Consider the following 16,228-nt stretch of genomic DNA (forward strand, 5'->3'; position numbering starts at 1 on the left):
CATGGTTGAGAATAAGTGTGAAACGGGAGACTTGAAGTTGCTGTCCTTTAAGACAATTTTAGTTCCTGTGTCTTTAAAGCACCAGTCTCTCAGTATACTGAGATTTTTCTAGTATTAAAGCATTTAACACATGTCTGCTAAACACACAACTTGTATATCTAGTGACTAACTTAAGAAATAGCTACATGTTACAACTGGAGAAAAATACTACCTGTGTTGGATATACTGAAAGATGAACTTTGGCCTTCGACATGTCACCTTCCCAAGGAGTTTTTCATTTTAACTATGCACCATTAGAACCTACCCTAGTCCTAAGATGCGATAAGACATTATACATCTGGAAATGGTGACTAAATAAATCAATAAATTACCAAACGTTAATCACAAGGCAGCATCCTAAATAACAATGAATATTTACTCATTAAGACTTTTTTGGGATACTAGTCAATCACTGGGAAGCAACTAAAATGTGCATTAATAGGCAAGTGGCTTAGGGATCATTTTAAGGAAAGTTTAGACGACTTTAAAAGGAATATAATTGAATAGGTGGAGCACAAGGGATTTGGGGGGGGGTGTGAAACTATTGTGAATAATACTGTAATCATGGATGCATTTATCAAAAGCTATAGAACACAGAGTGAACCATGATTTGACTATGGACTTTAGCTAATAATAATCTGTCGTCTTCTTTTCCTCGGCTGCCTACGGAGGTGGCCGCCATCTCCTACTCGGCATCATGGCTGCCCTCAGACCCCTCGTGAAGCACAAGATCGTCAAAAAGAGGACCAAGAAGTTCATCCGGCACCAGTCAGACCGGTAAGTCAAAATTAAGCGGAACTGGGCTTCCCTGGTGGCGCAGTGGTTGAGAGTCCGCCTGCCAATGCAGGGGACAAGGGTTCGTGCCCCAGTCCAGGAAGATCCCACATGCCGCGCAGCGGCTGGGCCCGTGAGCCACGGCCGCTGAGCCTGCGGGTCCGGAGCCTGTGCTCCGCAACGGGAGAGGCCACACAGTGAGAGGCCCGCGTACCACCAAAAAAAAAAAAAAAAATTAAGCGGAACTGGCAGAAACCCAGAGGCATTGACAACAGGGTGCGCAGGAGATTCAAGGGCCAGATCTTGATGCCCAACATCGGTTATGGGAGCAACAAGAAAACAAAGCACATGCTGCCCAGCGGCTTTGCCCAGTTCCTGGTCCAGTTCCTGGTCCACAACGTCAAGGAGCTTGAAGTGTTGCTGATGTGCAACAAGTCTTACTGTGCTGAGATTGCGCACAACGTCTCCTCCAAGAACCGCAAAGCCATTGTGGAGAGAGCAGCCCAGCTGGCCCTCAGAGTCACCAATCCCAACGCCAGGCTGCGCGGCGAAGAAAATGAATTGACAGCTCGTGTGCACGTTTTGTTTAATAAAACCGTAAAACGGCAAAAAAAAAAAAAAAAATCTGTCCGTATTGATTCATCACTTGTAACAAATGTACCACACTAATGCAAGCTGTTACTGATAGGGGAAACTGTGAAGAGAGGGGGAGGGGAAGGAGAGAGGATATATAACTCTCCATACTTTCTGCTCAATTTTTGTGTAAACCTAAAACTGCTCTAAAAACTGAAGTCTATTAATTTTTTTAAAAAGGTAAAAAAATAAAGAAATATACTTTAAATTAGTGGTTCTTAACTGGGGCAATTTTGCCCCTCGGGGGATATTTAGCAATGTCTTAAGACATTTTTTGACAGTCACAACTGGGGAAGGAGGTGTTACTGGCATCTATTGAGCTGAGGCCAGGATGCTACTATACATCCTACAATACACAAGATGGGCCCCCAGCAACGAAGAATTATCTTGCCCCAAATGTTAATAGTGCTGAGGGTTGAGAAACCCTGATTTGGATTATTATAAAACTCCTGATAATTCAACCCTAAAACTTCTAATTGTACTGTATCTTTCAGACTTAAGAATTTTTCTTTTGTGTCACTCTTAGACTATTAAATATTAGAATATAAATATATCTTAGATGCAACTCTCTAACAGGAGCCAAGTGAGAGAAGCATTAGAAATCCAACTGTCTAAGCCAGCTGAGAAAGGCAAGTCAAGCTGGGCAGCAGACACAGGGACACAATGGGGACTCGGTGGGGACCATGAGGAAGAGGAGAGAACGTTACCCACTTGAAGTTACTTAGGATATAGATTTGACTGTGCGGGACAGAGATCAACACTTTAATTTCTCTTTACCTACAAGTTAGAGCTAGAACAGCATGAAGTGTTCAGGGACTGAGACTCTTGTTGCTTCACCGTTCGTGGGGTTCTGCTGTCCTTCACATGGTCTGAGATAGCTCACCACCATGTCCACCTTTTAGCCATCACGTAGGGGAAAAAGAATAAAGGAGGACATAGCCACTCCTTTAGGGGCAGAACCTGAAAGCTGCCCACATCCCCTAATCCCACTGGCCAGAAAAATCACAAGGCTCTTGATAATTGCAAGGGACACTGAGATATGTAGTCTTTATTTTGGGCAGCCACATGCCTTGCTACTAATATTATTACTAATGTGGAGAAAAGGGAGATTGCATACTAAGGAAACACTCAGATGCCACTGCTGATGGGGAACCGCCACTCAGATCAATGTAATTTCTGCCACGTGAGAATGTGGATCCACTATTGCCTAATGATTGCACTTTCTTCAAAAATAAGGCAACATCTCACAGTTTTACCTAGAATGTCTGAATTTTAAAATATTGCCTCAACCAAAAAACAAAAAAGGAAAGCCAAAAATAAAAAGTAAAGCATTGTGCAGGCTATATCAAACATACCTGCAGACCATCACTATCGCTTTGCAATTTCTGACAAACTAACAGTAAAGAATGTATAGGGAGGCCCTTCTCAGTTCAGCTTGGTTTCTAGTTTCAGATAATTTACTTACAGTGCAAAACATCAGTAGGGCAGGAGTAAATGAGACACATAAATAATGCTGACAAATGTGGAATCTGGACCATCCCAAAAGATTACTTTCTCAGGAAAAAACACAGCCTTAATTTCTTTGTGTTAGAAAAGGTTCCTATTAATCCTCCAAATCTGTTCACTTGTGCTATTGCAAAATATCCTTTCTTGTGAATACACAACATCACTTTCTATAAGGACCTATTAACACAGGAAACTTCTAACAAGCCACCACCAATAAGGAGGTGATTGAGCTGGGGACCTGTCTATGACACTAAAAGAGGACGAAAAAGATGGCTGAGACAGATGACCTGGCAGCAAAATGGGTTAAATCGTTCAACAAGCAGTGCACAAGTAGAAACCCAAATGGCCAACAGGCAGAAGCAAGGGTTCAGCTTTATAAGTACTCAGGGAAATGCAAATTAAACCTTCAATGAATTACCACTTTGCACCCGACTGCACTGAGGTTACATGAAGATGAAGGGTGATAGGAACTCCCATCCATTGCTGTAGAATGCCCATTGACATGATCTTTTTGGAAATCTGCATACCCCATGACCCAGAGATCCTTTCCTAGGTATACCTCTAGAGAAACTTATGCAAAAGAAAATGGTTTATAGCAGCATTGTTCACAGTAAGACAAATAAAGAAAACAGCCCAAATATCCCATAACAGTAGAAATGATAAAATTACAGTATTCATACAATGGAATACCATGCAGCAAACAAAATACAGACTAGCTTCACACAACACGATGAATCTCACGATATTTAGCAAAGAAGCAAGACCCAAAATAATATATACATCACCATCCCATGTATGTAAGTTCGAAAGCAAACAAAATGAAACTACAGAGAATCACACATAGGTGATACAGTATAAAGCAAAACAAGAAAATATGTTCTATACAGCCCAAGCACCTCTGGGGAAAAGAGAGGATTTTTACTGGGAAAGGGGGGTCCACTACACAATGGGGGTGGGGTGGGATCCTGGCAACATTCCTCATCGGGTGTGGTTATGTGGCTGTGTAATTTCTAATTTGTTATTTAAACCATTCATACATGTTTTACACATCCTTCCGGGTGATAGAATTCACCTAAAACTAAGTCAAATCTGGTTAGTGGGTGTAAGGGAGGGTACTGATGAGCAAGCCCGTTGCCATTTAGGAGGCAAGTGTTTCAAACACTGGTGCATTATTCTTAAGTTAATCCTGATCATTTTCAGAGTTTAGAACCTGAAGGATTTCACGTTTGAGTGGACTGCCAGTAGCTGAGTGCTTATTTGTTCACCCTCCGAAGAACCCCTGCGGGGGAATTTGCCTGGGAGCCAAGGCCACGTGGATCCACTGAGCTGGCGGACGCAGCCAGGTCTGGCTTGGGCAGAGAAGGCCCCTCCTGGGGCTGACAGGCAGGCAGGGTGGGAGGCTAGGTTTGTATGAATGAGGATCAACCTCAGAATCCCAAGGGAGGGCCTCTAACAGCCGGGAGGTGAGCAAGCCTGGACGGAGATGTCTCTGCCTCGTCCCAGCAGGAAACGCACTCACCCTGTCTGGACGTTCTTTTTTTTTTTTTTTTTAATTTATTTATTTTTGGCTTCGTTGGGTCTTCCTTGCTGTGGGTGGGCTTTCTCTAGTTGTGGCTCGCGGGCTCTAGAGCGCAGGCTCAGTGGTTGTGGCGCACAGGCTTAGTTGCTCCGCGGCATGTGGGATCTTCCTGGGATCGAACCCGTGTCCCCTGCGTTTGCAGGCGGATTCTTAATCACTGCGCCACCAGGAAAGTCCTGTCTGGACGTTCTTGACCCGAATGCAACGGAAGTGTTATTTTAAAGACGAACTTGACCAGAACTGCCAAGAGGGACTGCTTTCTCCAGGTCCTAGCCAAAGACAATGCCCATAAATCTACAAGACTAGCTCCTTCTCAGTAACAAACCAGAAACTGCTATTCTTCATCCTTTCAGCAGGAATTCAGATGCCACAATGAAGAACACTGCGTTTTATCTAATTATCTAGGCTGATAATTAGATTAAATACCTGGTAATACCTCCTTTAGGTATTCCAAGTTCCTATTCTGACAGCTTTCTAGAAGGAAGCGGCCCATGACCCACCATTTAGCCACCGCCGCTCTTTTTCCCGTGATGATTCCTTTTGGCATTCCCAAGCCCCTTTCACGGGCTCTTGTTTTTCTTTACTGACCGCAAAAGCCCTGTAGGAATGTGCCAACCTCACTCATTTTTGAGAGAGCCACATGGCTGGCAGAGCTGAGGCCACCCTTTGTGTGCGCTGGAGCAGTTGTGTGGAAACAGCCACCCCCAGCAGATGTGTGCACCTGTTTGTGCCTAATTGGGAACTTGCCCACAGTGACAGTCAGCCACCTGCCATTCTCAGGCTGGAGGACGAGGGAGTGCGTGCAATTAGCAAACTGTGGTGCTGGCACTTGTGGAGCAAACGGATCACTGAATGAGATCCTCAAAGATGGCAGCTGTCAATGCTTGGTGTGGAAGCACCCTTCGGTTTCTAGGACAGTTTAAAAAAAAAAAAAAGCCCAAGCCCCAAACTTCCCTTTTCTTTTCGATGCTAACGCTCTTCCTTAACTGAAATTGCAAGCAAAGGTGCCTACAAAGCACGTTACATATAATGACCCAATGGAAATGAGCGTAGAAACATCACCAAGACATAAATTAAGCTCTTTAAAAAGTAACTTGGGACTGGAGTCTTGCATGAGTATAACTCATGCATATGCAAATGTAAAAAAGCTATAGTTAATGCCTGTTGAACACTCAAGATAAAGTCTACCATGTAGCCTAAGGGGCCTCCAAGACCTCAAGCAAGTTGTCACAGCTGGGAGCTCTATTTAATACTGTGCTATGTGCAAGCTAAAGATTTACTGTCTTTAGGAACTGGTGTAAATTAGAAACGTTTGCCAGTCTTCTGGAGTTGCCTGTACAGAGGCTGGTGACAAGCCACTTCCTTATCTATGCTTGCTAGAGAGCTGGGGTGGCCGTCAAAGTTTTGCACTATACTGCAGGAATGGTCCATGGCAATGATCATAACGGCCAGAAAAACTGTATTTAATGTCTGTTAAATGGTGTAACAGGTGTCAACTCAATTACTAAAGCATTCCAGCTGGATCCAGTGTTTAAGGAGGACAGCTTGCTTAAACATGCCATTATTAGAAGGATCTTGGATACTGAATAGAAACACTAATTTCCTCAACTAATCTACCAGCATTGATCAACACCTTGGTCGTTAGCAGTTTAAGGTATGTTCTCAGTTTACTTAGAGCATTTGCTCACTGGCCAGATTGCCTTCACATCACCCATTTTTAATTTAAAAAAAAAATCATGTTTCTTTCAGTTATCTGGGAACTTGGCCTTCAGTGATGAATCTAGTTTATTATCTCCTTGACTTAATAACTAGGGAGTTCTAACAGTAAATTTGTCTCCACTAATTCCTAGGTAAAGGGATTTTAAAGGTTGACAAGCATGAGAAAACACAGGAGTTCTTTTACAATCCCCTGACTAGCAGCATCCCTATTATCTGAGAACTTGTTAGAAATGCAAATTCTCGAGCCCACCCCAGACCTACAGAATCAGGAGGGCAGAAGCTGGGACCCAGCGATCCGTTTAATAAATGACTTGAGAACCACAGGAACAGAATAACAGAATAAACACATCATAAAACAAAGGGAGATTTTCAAGCAAGAGATAGCAATCTACAGTTTAAAACAGGAAAGGAGGTCAAAGAGGCTGAGGACAGCCCAGGAGGTTAGTTTCACAAGACTCTTCGAGGCTGAGCCAGCAGTTATACAGAGTGGATACCTTCATTCAGTCCCTAAAAAAGAAAGGCTTTGAACGACAGCTCACACTCACTGAGCATTACTAGGTTTCAGAGACTGGACAAAAACCTCTCTCTACAGGTTATGCTATTATCACCAGCATCCCCATTACATAGATGTGAAAACTGAGATTTAAGAGAGATTTAAACTCAAACGGCAAGAAAGTAGCAAATATGGGGCTTCCCTGGTGGCACAGTGGTTGGGAGTCTGCCTGCCGATGCAGGGGACACGGGTTCGTGCCCCGGTCCAGGAGGATCCCACATGCCACAGAGCGGCTGGGCCCGTGAGCCATGGCCGCTGGGCCTGCGGGTCCGGAGCCTGTGCTCCACCACAACGGGAGAGGCTGCAACAGTGAGAGGCCTGCGTACCGCAAAAAAAAAAAAAAAAAAAAAGAAAGTAGCAAATATGACTCCAAGCCTGTGCTTGAACCACTCTGTCTAACTCCTCTAATTCCAAAAAGAGACAGAAAATGGGGGGAGGAGGAGGTGAGGAGATGGAAGGCTTCTGCCAGCTTAACTCGAGGCTTCAGAATTTATAATTATAGTGGCCTCTCATCGATTCTACTAAAGTTAGTTTCTGGGACTTCCCTGGCGGTCCAGTGGTTAGGACTCCGCGCTTCCACTGCAGGGGGGCATGATTCCTGGTGGGGGAACTAAGATCCCGCATGACGCACGGTGTGGCCAAGAAATAAAATTTAAAAAATAAATAAAAGAAATAAAGTTAGTTTCTTCGGTGAGGATAGGCTGCATTTTTTAAACCAGATAATCTGGATTAGCCAAAAACTGGATTAAACCACAAAGATCTGAACACGGATAAGAAGATTGAATATGTGTTATCACTCAATGTTTCTTAAACCCAACCAAAACCACTACAGGCTATAGTTGTCCCCTGATAGCAAAGATACCAAATTTAGTTTTAAACAATTTGTTTTAAGAGCCACAAAATCAGACCCGTCATTTTCAGCAGAATTTTAAAACAGGGCACCCAAATCCGCCTGAGAAGCCCAACACCCAACAAAGTTTCCTTAAAACACACGAGGTGTTCCTGATGCCCGATTTTTTAATCTTGACTAAAAAAATTCACAGTAAAATATCTACCCCTGTCGAGTTCTCTCTTTTAGAGAACAGAGGGCTTGGGAGGTGCTGCAGAAAGTTGGAAACAAATTGTCATCATTCATAGTCAATCATACACCAAGGCAGAAAGCTAGGGCTCAAATCCACCCCATTCTAAAGCCACCACTGGTTGTTGCAGTTTAGTCAAACTGCTCACAGACTGAGACGATTTCATAATAGCTAAAATAAAGTGCCCGCCTCACTTTCCACCCCTCCACACCAAACCCTGCCAGCTGGTTTAGGCAAGCTGATTTGGTGTGTCCGACCCTGAGTTCTCAGGGGGAAACAGGGCCCGCTGATGTTAAAGACTTACCCAGGGGCCCTTCGGAGAGGTGGCGCTAGATCGAGAGGACCAGTGGCTGCTTGTCTGGGTCTCTGGACTCCAGGTCAAAGTGGAGCAGCCGGGGAGGAGAAGGAAGCAGAGGAGGGAACTGGAAAGGCAGGAGGAGGCTGGGGGGAGGGGCCGGAAAAGCCAGGTGGGCTGGGCCAGACCTTGCCCCCTCTCCTCCCAAGTCACAGGGTCTTTCCAATCTTGGAATTTTCTTCCCACCGCATTTGAACAGCTCTTGATCATGCCTCAAGCCAAATCAGGTGGTCACCATTTGCAGAGCGGAAAGTGAGACCTGAAAGGAGCCCTTCTCCTGGCCTCCCCCTTAAGCTAGGGATGCTCCCCCAGCACTTCTGGGAGAAGGAGGGATGCCCTCCATTCATCTTAACCCATTGAAGCTCCTTCCCTGGGGATCAGGCGTGAGCACACGTTTCTAGGCTGCCTCTGGTTTGCAGCTCCCTCCGACCACTCAGCCCCTTCACAGGACAATAAATGAAACTCTTGTGGCTTTAAAGGAGACTGTCCTGGGCATGTGCTGTGTGGCAGACAAGTGCTCAGCATTTTACTTATACAAAATACAAAAAAAGAACTCATTTAATTCTTATGGCGAACGTAGATGTAGGTGCTATTTCTAACTTACAGATAAGGAAACTGAGGCTTAGAGAGGTCACCTGGCTGCCCACTGTCCCACCAGAGCTGGCACATGGGCAGCCAGGGTTGGGACACAGGCTACTGCAAAGCTGCCACATACTTAGAAACAAATCAACAGAGCAGCCTACCAGCTGGCCCTAGACTTGTAATGTGCAGTAATAAGGTAAGGACTTCGAACTGGATACAGTCCCAGGTCTCCATGTTTGTAGGACGTTTGTGGTCTTAGATAAACTAACCTTTGTGAGCCTCGGTTCCTCATTATAAAGACAGGGATAGTGACCTGTTTTATAGGGTTCTTGGGAAGATGCTATGAAGCTATGTTGCTATGAAGGCACCTGCCTATGTTCAATAAATGTGTTCCTTCATTTCTGATCACAGCCCATGAAACCAACAATTATAAACACTTTATTTCTACCATTCTCAGAACAGGCTGCGGGTGGATTACTACCACTGAGAAGAATCCCCAGTGGGCGATCTTAGATTAGAGTTGCCAGATTAAATATTTAGAACACACACTCAAAAAGTTATTCGTTGTTTGTTTTATTTGCTCAATCTGGCAACCCTAAGGGCTGGTAATAAGCCACATGGGAAAAGAACTTTGGAAGGGACTTGGCAAGTCCCAGGTTGTAAGTGGCTTTAGGATTGGTTCAACAGAACCCACAGTAACTGGTGGAATTTCAGCCTTGAAACTTGCTCCTCCAACATCATGACCAATCCATGGAATTTGTGTCAGATCCCCCTCACCTCAGCACTCTACCAAAGAGACAAGAAACCGGTGTGCGTTCTGGGGAACACAGCGTCCACTCAGCTAGAATTCCGTTGCTGTTAAATTTCTGTCTGTGGCCTAACTTGTAACAAAGGACGAATTACTCTGTCCATCTGCGGGCTTGATAGGGATCAACTGTCAAACTACATTTTTTTTTAAGTCTAAAGAATTTCTAATAATAATGAAAATGTGATGAGAGATTTTTCTAAACATTAGTCAGCTTGCCAAGGACTCTGATCCTGTCTACTTTGAAACTTCAACTCTTTTAGAAGAAATGTAATCCATAAGGATGACTTTGGCTGAGAATTAGGTTAACATGAAAATTTGTAAATATTTAAAATAAAAACATTTTAGAAATTCAGAGAGACAGAGGGTAGAATGGTGGTTGCCAGGAGTTGGGGGGAACCCAGTGAGATTCCAAGGTCTGAGCCAGCGCTGATGACATTCCATTGCTGCCAGAAACAAGCTATGAAGAACTGTCTGGCATGTGGGTCCAGGAGTTCGCCAAAGTCTAACTGCATTTGCATTATCAGCCCAAAGCAGTAGATACTGTTAAACATCTTTTGGATTCACTCTTGAGGAATTATCAAGTGGAAAGGCTGAGGAGAAATTCAGAGGATGGGGGTTAAAATCCAAGTACCACCATATGTGGAACAGATATGTGACCATGATCACTACGTCTGTCTCCACATCTGCAGAATGAGGATCTCAATGGCTATAATTTGAGAAGCAGATGATAAAAGTACACAGGAATACCTGGCACCTAATAGATGATGATGAAAGCAGGGTGCACAATGGTGGAGTGAAAAAAGCATGACCTCTGCCATCAGATGGCTTGAGTTCAAACCCTAACTCCATATGGTAACCAGCTGTATGACTTGGGCAAGTTACTCAACTTCTCTGAACCTCAGTATCTTCATCTATAAAATGAGGCTAGGGACTTCCCTGGTGGTCCAGCAGTTAAGACTCGACGCTTCCACTGCAGAGTGCGTGGGTTCGATTCCTGGTCAGGGAACTAAGATTCTGCATGCCGCAGGGTGTGGCCAAAAACAAATAAATAAATAAATGAAGTACAAAATGTAAACATCAGGAAAAATATTTAAAAAATAAAATGAGCATAATGATACTACCTAGCTCATATTGTTGATACCAGGGTAGCAACTGAGTATTTAGGAAGCTTTTAAAAATGAGTATTCCAGGTGCCAGGCACCGTTGTAACCCTTTCACGTGCATTTTCTCTCTCGATTTTCACAACAAGGTTGTTACTCCCCGTGCTTCAGACCTGGGAGATCAAACATAGTGAAATCAGAAAAGGGTAAGAGGTTCCCAGACATATATGCAAAAAGGCTGTTTTGCAGAATTCTGTGTGGTTCCAGCTTCCTCAATGGAGTACCCATTTAGACACCTACAAGAGGACCCCTTCTTTAACAATCCATTCAACACCCGGGCCTTCCCAATGCTTTACAGTTTTCAACAGCCAGGACCAAGTTACAATTTGCAAGGCCCAGTGAAAAATCAAAATGTGGAGCTTCTTTGGGAAAAAATCATGGAGAATTTCAAGATTTCGAGACAGAAGAGCATCAAACCAAGAGTGGGGTCCTTCCGAGCAGGGGGCCCTGTGTGACTGCACAGATCACACACCCATGAAGTCTGCCCTGCCAACAGCTTTTTCCCTGGTAGGTTTCCACTGTCTTAATTGCTTCCTTTCTGCCTGCCCAGCCTCAGGCGCCTGTGCTGAGAACTGAATGAGCCTGTTCACAGAGGCGCGCAGGCCCCTGGGGGCCAGCAGGTTCTGGGCAGGGCCTCCCATATACGGGGGGGGGGGGGGGGGGGAATCACAGGCTTGCTGCTCTGGGGTGGCAGGGAAGGGCTTTAAGCCTTGGTTTGGGAAGTTTCCGTTAGGCCAAGTGGGTAGTGTTCCATGAATCTTACATTCATTTTGAAAAAGGATGCAGTGCAGGAGATCTCTAGGTCACTGTGCTAAGCTCTGAGTTTTTTAACAAGACAAAATAACATTTAAAAAAATTCTGACATAAGCACTATATCTTCATTTTCAATAAATGAAAACACACTGACATGCAAAGAAGGAAAACTGTAAACATTTCTATCCCCACCATCCCGAGACAACTGTTAGTCATGACAATAGTACCAGCTTAATTTTTTTTACCCCTACCATAAACCAGGCAGGGCACAATGCACTATTAACACTGTATTGCACATCTGAACGCTGCTAAGAGAGTAGATCTTAAACGTCCTCATCACAAGGAAAAAAAAAGTTTTGTAGCTATGTATGGTGTTGGATGTTAACCAGACTTATTGCGGTGATCATTTTGCAATATATACAAATACTGAATCATTATGCTCTATACCTGAAACTAATATAATATTACATACCTCAAAAAAAAACATATCTCAATAAAAAATTTTTTTTATAAAAGAACTGTAATTATTCCCACTTACAGATGGGAAACTGCAGCTTGGAGATGTTCAGTAACTCAGCTAAGATTATTCACCAGTGAGAAGTGGGCTCTGGAATCCAGTTCAGCTTTGCCTAACTTCAGAATCTACTCTACAACAGTCTATGTGGTAGAGAGATCTGTAGGTGTGCAGAAAGAATATACTAGAACTTCTTTCTTTTTTTTTTTTTGGCTGTACCACGTGGCTTGCAGGATCTTAGTTCCCCGACCAGGGATGGAACCCTGGCCCTAGCAGTGAAAGCGCTGAGTCCTAACCACTGGACTGCCAGGGAACTCCCAATACTAGAACTTCTAATGATATTTATTTTTATTCATTCTTGGAACATGTTACTCTATCTCTTTCCTTTTGATACATTACTCTTTTGACAATAGTTTATAATGTATGTGATGTCAATATAGTTCTACATGTACATAACTATATAATTAAGTAAATAATTAAAAGTATATGCATATTGAGAATGAAAGGGGCTGTATGAACAAAAAAATTGAGGGGCTCCTGCACGATGCTACAACTTAAGGACCAGTTTTTATATCTGTATCATGTATTTGAACATATTGGTATATATAATTTTTTTATAAAAATGGATAATATATATATGCTTTTTTCCTACTTCCTATATTGTAATCATTTTTCCATGTCAATAAATATTCACCTACAACAATATTTTAATGTAAGTATTGGGCTCCTCAAGGATTAATTTTGGTAAGTAAGATCTGATGATGTAGAACAAGGATCTGATATCCATCCTCAAGTCCTATGCCTTCACCCCACCCCCACTCCAATGAACAGTAGAATATACTTAACTATCTGGAAGCCAGGGATTCTTCTTAAAAATGCATCTCTCTTCCCAAAAGAACTGAAATCAGGGTCTCAAAGAGATGTTTACCTATTTTTGTTCATATCAGCATTACTCATAAGAGTCCAAAAGTGGAAGTACCCCAAGTATCCATCCATGGATGAATGGCTAAACGAAGTGGTATATACATACAATGGAATATTAGCCTTCAAGTACAGGCAATTCTGACACACACTACAACATGGATGAACCCTGAGGACACCATGCTGAGTGAAAGAAGCCAGTGACAAAAAAACAAATACTGGGGCTTCCCTGGTGGCGCAGTGGGTGACAGTCCACCTGCCGATGCGGGGGACACGGGTTCGTGCCCCGGTCTGGGAGGATCCCACGTGCCGCGGAGCGGCTGGGCCCGTGAGCCATGGCCGCTGGGCCTGCGCGTCCGGAGCCTGTGCTCCGCAACGGGAGAGGCCACAACAGTCAGAGGCCCGCGTACCGCAAAAAAAAAAAAAAAAAAAAAAACACAAATACTGCATGATTTCACTTCCATAAGGCACCCAGAAAAGGCAGATTCATAGAGACGGAAAGTAGAATGGCGGCTGTTAGAGGCTGGGGGCGGAGGGAGAGGGGTTATCACTCAATGGGCACAGAGTTTCCATTTTGCAAGATGACAGATCTTGGAGATGGATGCGGTGATGGTGGCACAGCAATGTGGATGTACTTAATGCCACTGAACTGTACACTTAAAAATGGCTAAGATGGTAAAACAACAACAGCAACATCATCTCAAATGCATCTCAGTATACTAGATGGGACTTAGTGGAACCAGACTCCCAAGTACTAAGTCTCCATTCTGTACCGGGCACCCTGCAAGGTGCTTGATCTCACTCAATCCTCACAACGAATCTCCGAAAGAAAAGGGACCTTAGGTTCAGATGGCTTTAAAACTGCCTCAAGGTCGCACCACTAGCAGATGAGGAGGGCTTGTTTCACTCAACCTCATGCCTGCCTGTCTGAGTCCAGGGCCCAGGCCTTTCTCCAGTGTCTCTTATAAAGGATGTAGAAGGACCGTGGCTCAGGAATAAAAGGAAGGCCGGAAACTCAGTCTGCCTCCATCACAGCCCTCGCTTAGTCCAATGCCTCTCACGTTGTAGGTATTAGGTGTTCAATCTACAGGAGTGAATAAGGTCGAGCAATGAGAAGAAGACAAGGTATTCCAAAGGCACTGCTGACTGCGTGCTCATTTCCGGCCTTCTCCCTCTTAAGCTATGTCCTCAAGTGACTAATATTAGCCTCGGGGCCACTCCAGTGATAACACCACTTACCATGGTAGAGTCCACTGCCTGCTGTCCTCACTGCCTTCTATCAGGGACAGCAAGGATCCATGGAGGCCTCCTGATACAAGTGTAAGACAAGATGGTAAATCTGAGATGGTCAGGGAGACCTGGGGACTGTAGGTCTGGTCCTGTCAACCTGAATTGTCATGGATATGTCACTTGTTAGTTCATCAGCTATGAAATGAGGGTTCCAATTCATAGTATTGGGCAGCCCTAACATTCTCTGCACAGAGCAGATGAAAAAGCACCCACTGTATGGGATGGATGATTCCTTCCAAATTCAGGGCTCTCCAGAAAAAGCAAGTTCAGAACTTGATGAATGTTTACCCCAAGAGTTACTGGAATTAAAATCGAGGGATGCGATAATCTGGCAAGGAGTACCAAGAAAAGGTCTGCCAAAACTGCTTATCTTGTAAAGGCATTTTAATACTGAGCTTTCAGCAAATAAATAATCCCCTGCTTCACAAAGTGAAGTCCATAGAACACTGCTCTGGCAGGAGACTCACACATCAGGGACAAATAAGTGTTGGAAACACTGTTTATGTGTCTACTTCTGGGAGACCCGCCACGCACATGAGCAGATTCGAACTTCATCGGAAAGAACTCTGTTTAGCTTTTAACCACGTATTTCCCACACTTATTTGTCTGTGGTTCCCTATGTGTTCTTATCTTGTTTGTTTATTCAACATAGCAACTCTACACATCTGGCCAAGCCATGGGGAAATGTTAAACCATAATATGGTAATATAAACATAATCCACACACAATCGCTTAATCTCACTTGTAACGTGGGAATAATATTCCACCAACCTCATGGATGGAGACAATGAGTTAATGTTTGTAAAACATGTTAAACAGCCTGACACGTAGAATTATTTACCAATCATTAAAAATAAATGAAATATTAATGCGCTGAACTGATTAATGAAAGAACCTATGTGTATCTTTAAGTCAAACCTTAAAATAGAGTCATGACACCAGGAGAGAGAAAAGCCATTTCTTAATAGGTTTTTCACAAAAGTGTTTTGCTGATTCATTACAGCCCTGGCCTGAAATCAGACAGAAACGTTAAATTTCTGTCAAGTCAGCCTTCTTTATTCTGCCAGCAAGGAAGGTAATGATTCTTACATTAAATACAAAAAAAGGAGATACAAAAAAGGAGACTCCTGACAAAGGTGGAAAGCATGAGGCGTGGAGTCCTAATTGGGCCACTCTCTAAGCCATGTGACCTAGACAGTCAACTACTTACTCCCTCCAAAGCTGATTCCCTCTCTGTAAAATGGGGATACCAGTAGCGCCTGTCATCACGGGATTGGTGGAAAGGTTAAACATATTAACAATAATAATAGTAATACCAAGTAATAGAGACAAAGAAACTGAGTTCCAGAGAGGTTAGTTACCCACAGTAATACAGCAAGTGCCTGGGCAATTAAATTCCAAAGCTCTTGTCTTCACTCCTGCCTCCCCATTGATGTGAATAAGGACATACTCAGCACAGCACCTAGCCCACGGGAGCTGCTATTTTTATCATTGTAACTGATTTTAAAGGTCCCGGAAATGGAATGATATTTTAGAGCTTCAAGTGCTCCAGAGGTGTAAGAGTAGAAGTTCTTTAAAGTCTTTGCTTGTTCCCCCCTCCCTTCATTAACTACTCTCAAGGCATCCAGAGAAGTTCCTCTCCCATGGGAAAACAGCTGTTCCCAGTAGCACAGCTGTAAATTGTGAATTATTCCTTCCCATTTGAAGCTAGGTGACAATATGCCTTCATGGTGACCCAGTACTGAATTGTAAATTGTAGTCACTCACTCTTTCTTATAAGCAAAAAGTGCCCTAGTCACATAGTTCCCTTAGTAATTTCCACCTTTCAGGATCTTAAAAAGAAAAGAAAATGCTTTGCTTTTACAAACTCATTTGCGGCTGGCTCAGTGATGAAACCTTGCCTCCTTGCCGTGTCAGCTTTCAGGAATCCTGTGTTTGTCTGTGTTGTGTTACCCGAGTAGCT

At 43.6% G+C, this 16,228-nt stretch overlaps 1 protein-coding gene and 1 pseudogene across 4 annotated transcripts in view; one reads left to right on the top strand and one right to left on the bottom strand.

Annotated features, from left to right (window-relative positions):
* The window catches only part of FRMD4B (FERM domain containing 4B), a 275,548-nt gene that overhangs the window by 50,884 nt on the left and 208,436 nt on the right, over positions 1-16,228 (bottom strand). The gene's annotated exons all lie outside the window — the stretch shown is intronic.
* LOC132431861 (large ribosomal subunit protein eL32-like) lies at positions 584-1,482 on the top strand (annotated as a pseudogene).

This window comes from Delphinus delphis, chromosome 10, assembly GCF_949987515.2.
Source record: "Delphinus delphis chromosome 10, mDelDel1.2, whole genome shotgun sequence".
NCBI classification, from domain to species: domain Eukaryota; kingdom Metazoa; phylum Chordata; class Mammalia; order Artiodactyla; family Delphinidae; genus Delphinus; species Delphinus delphis.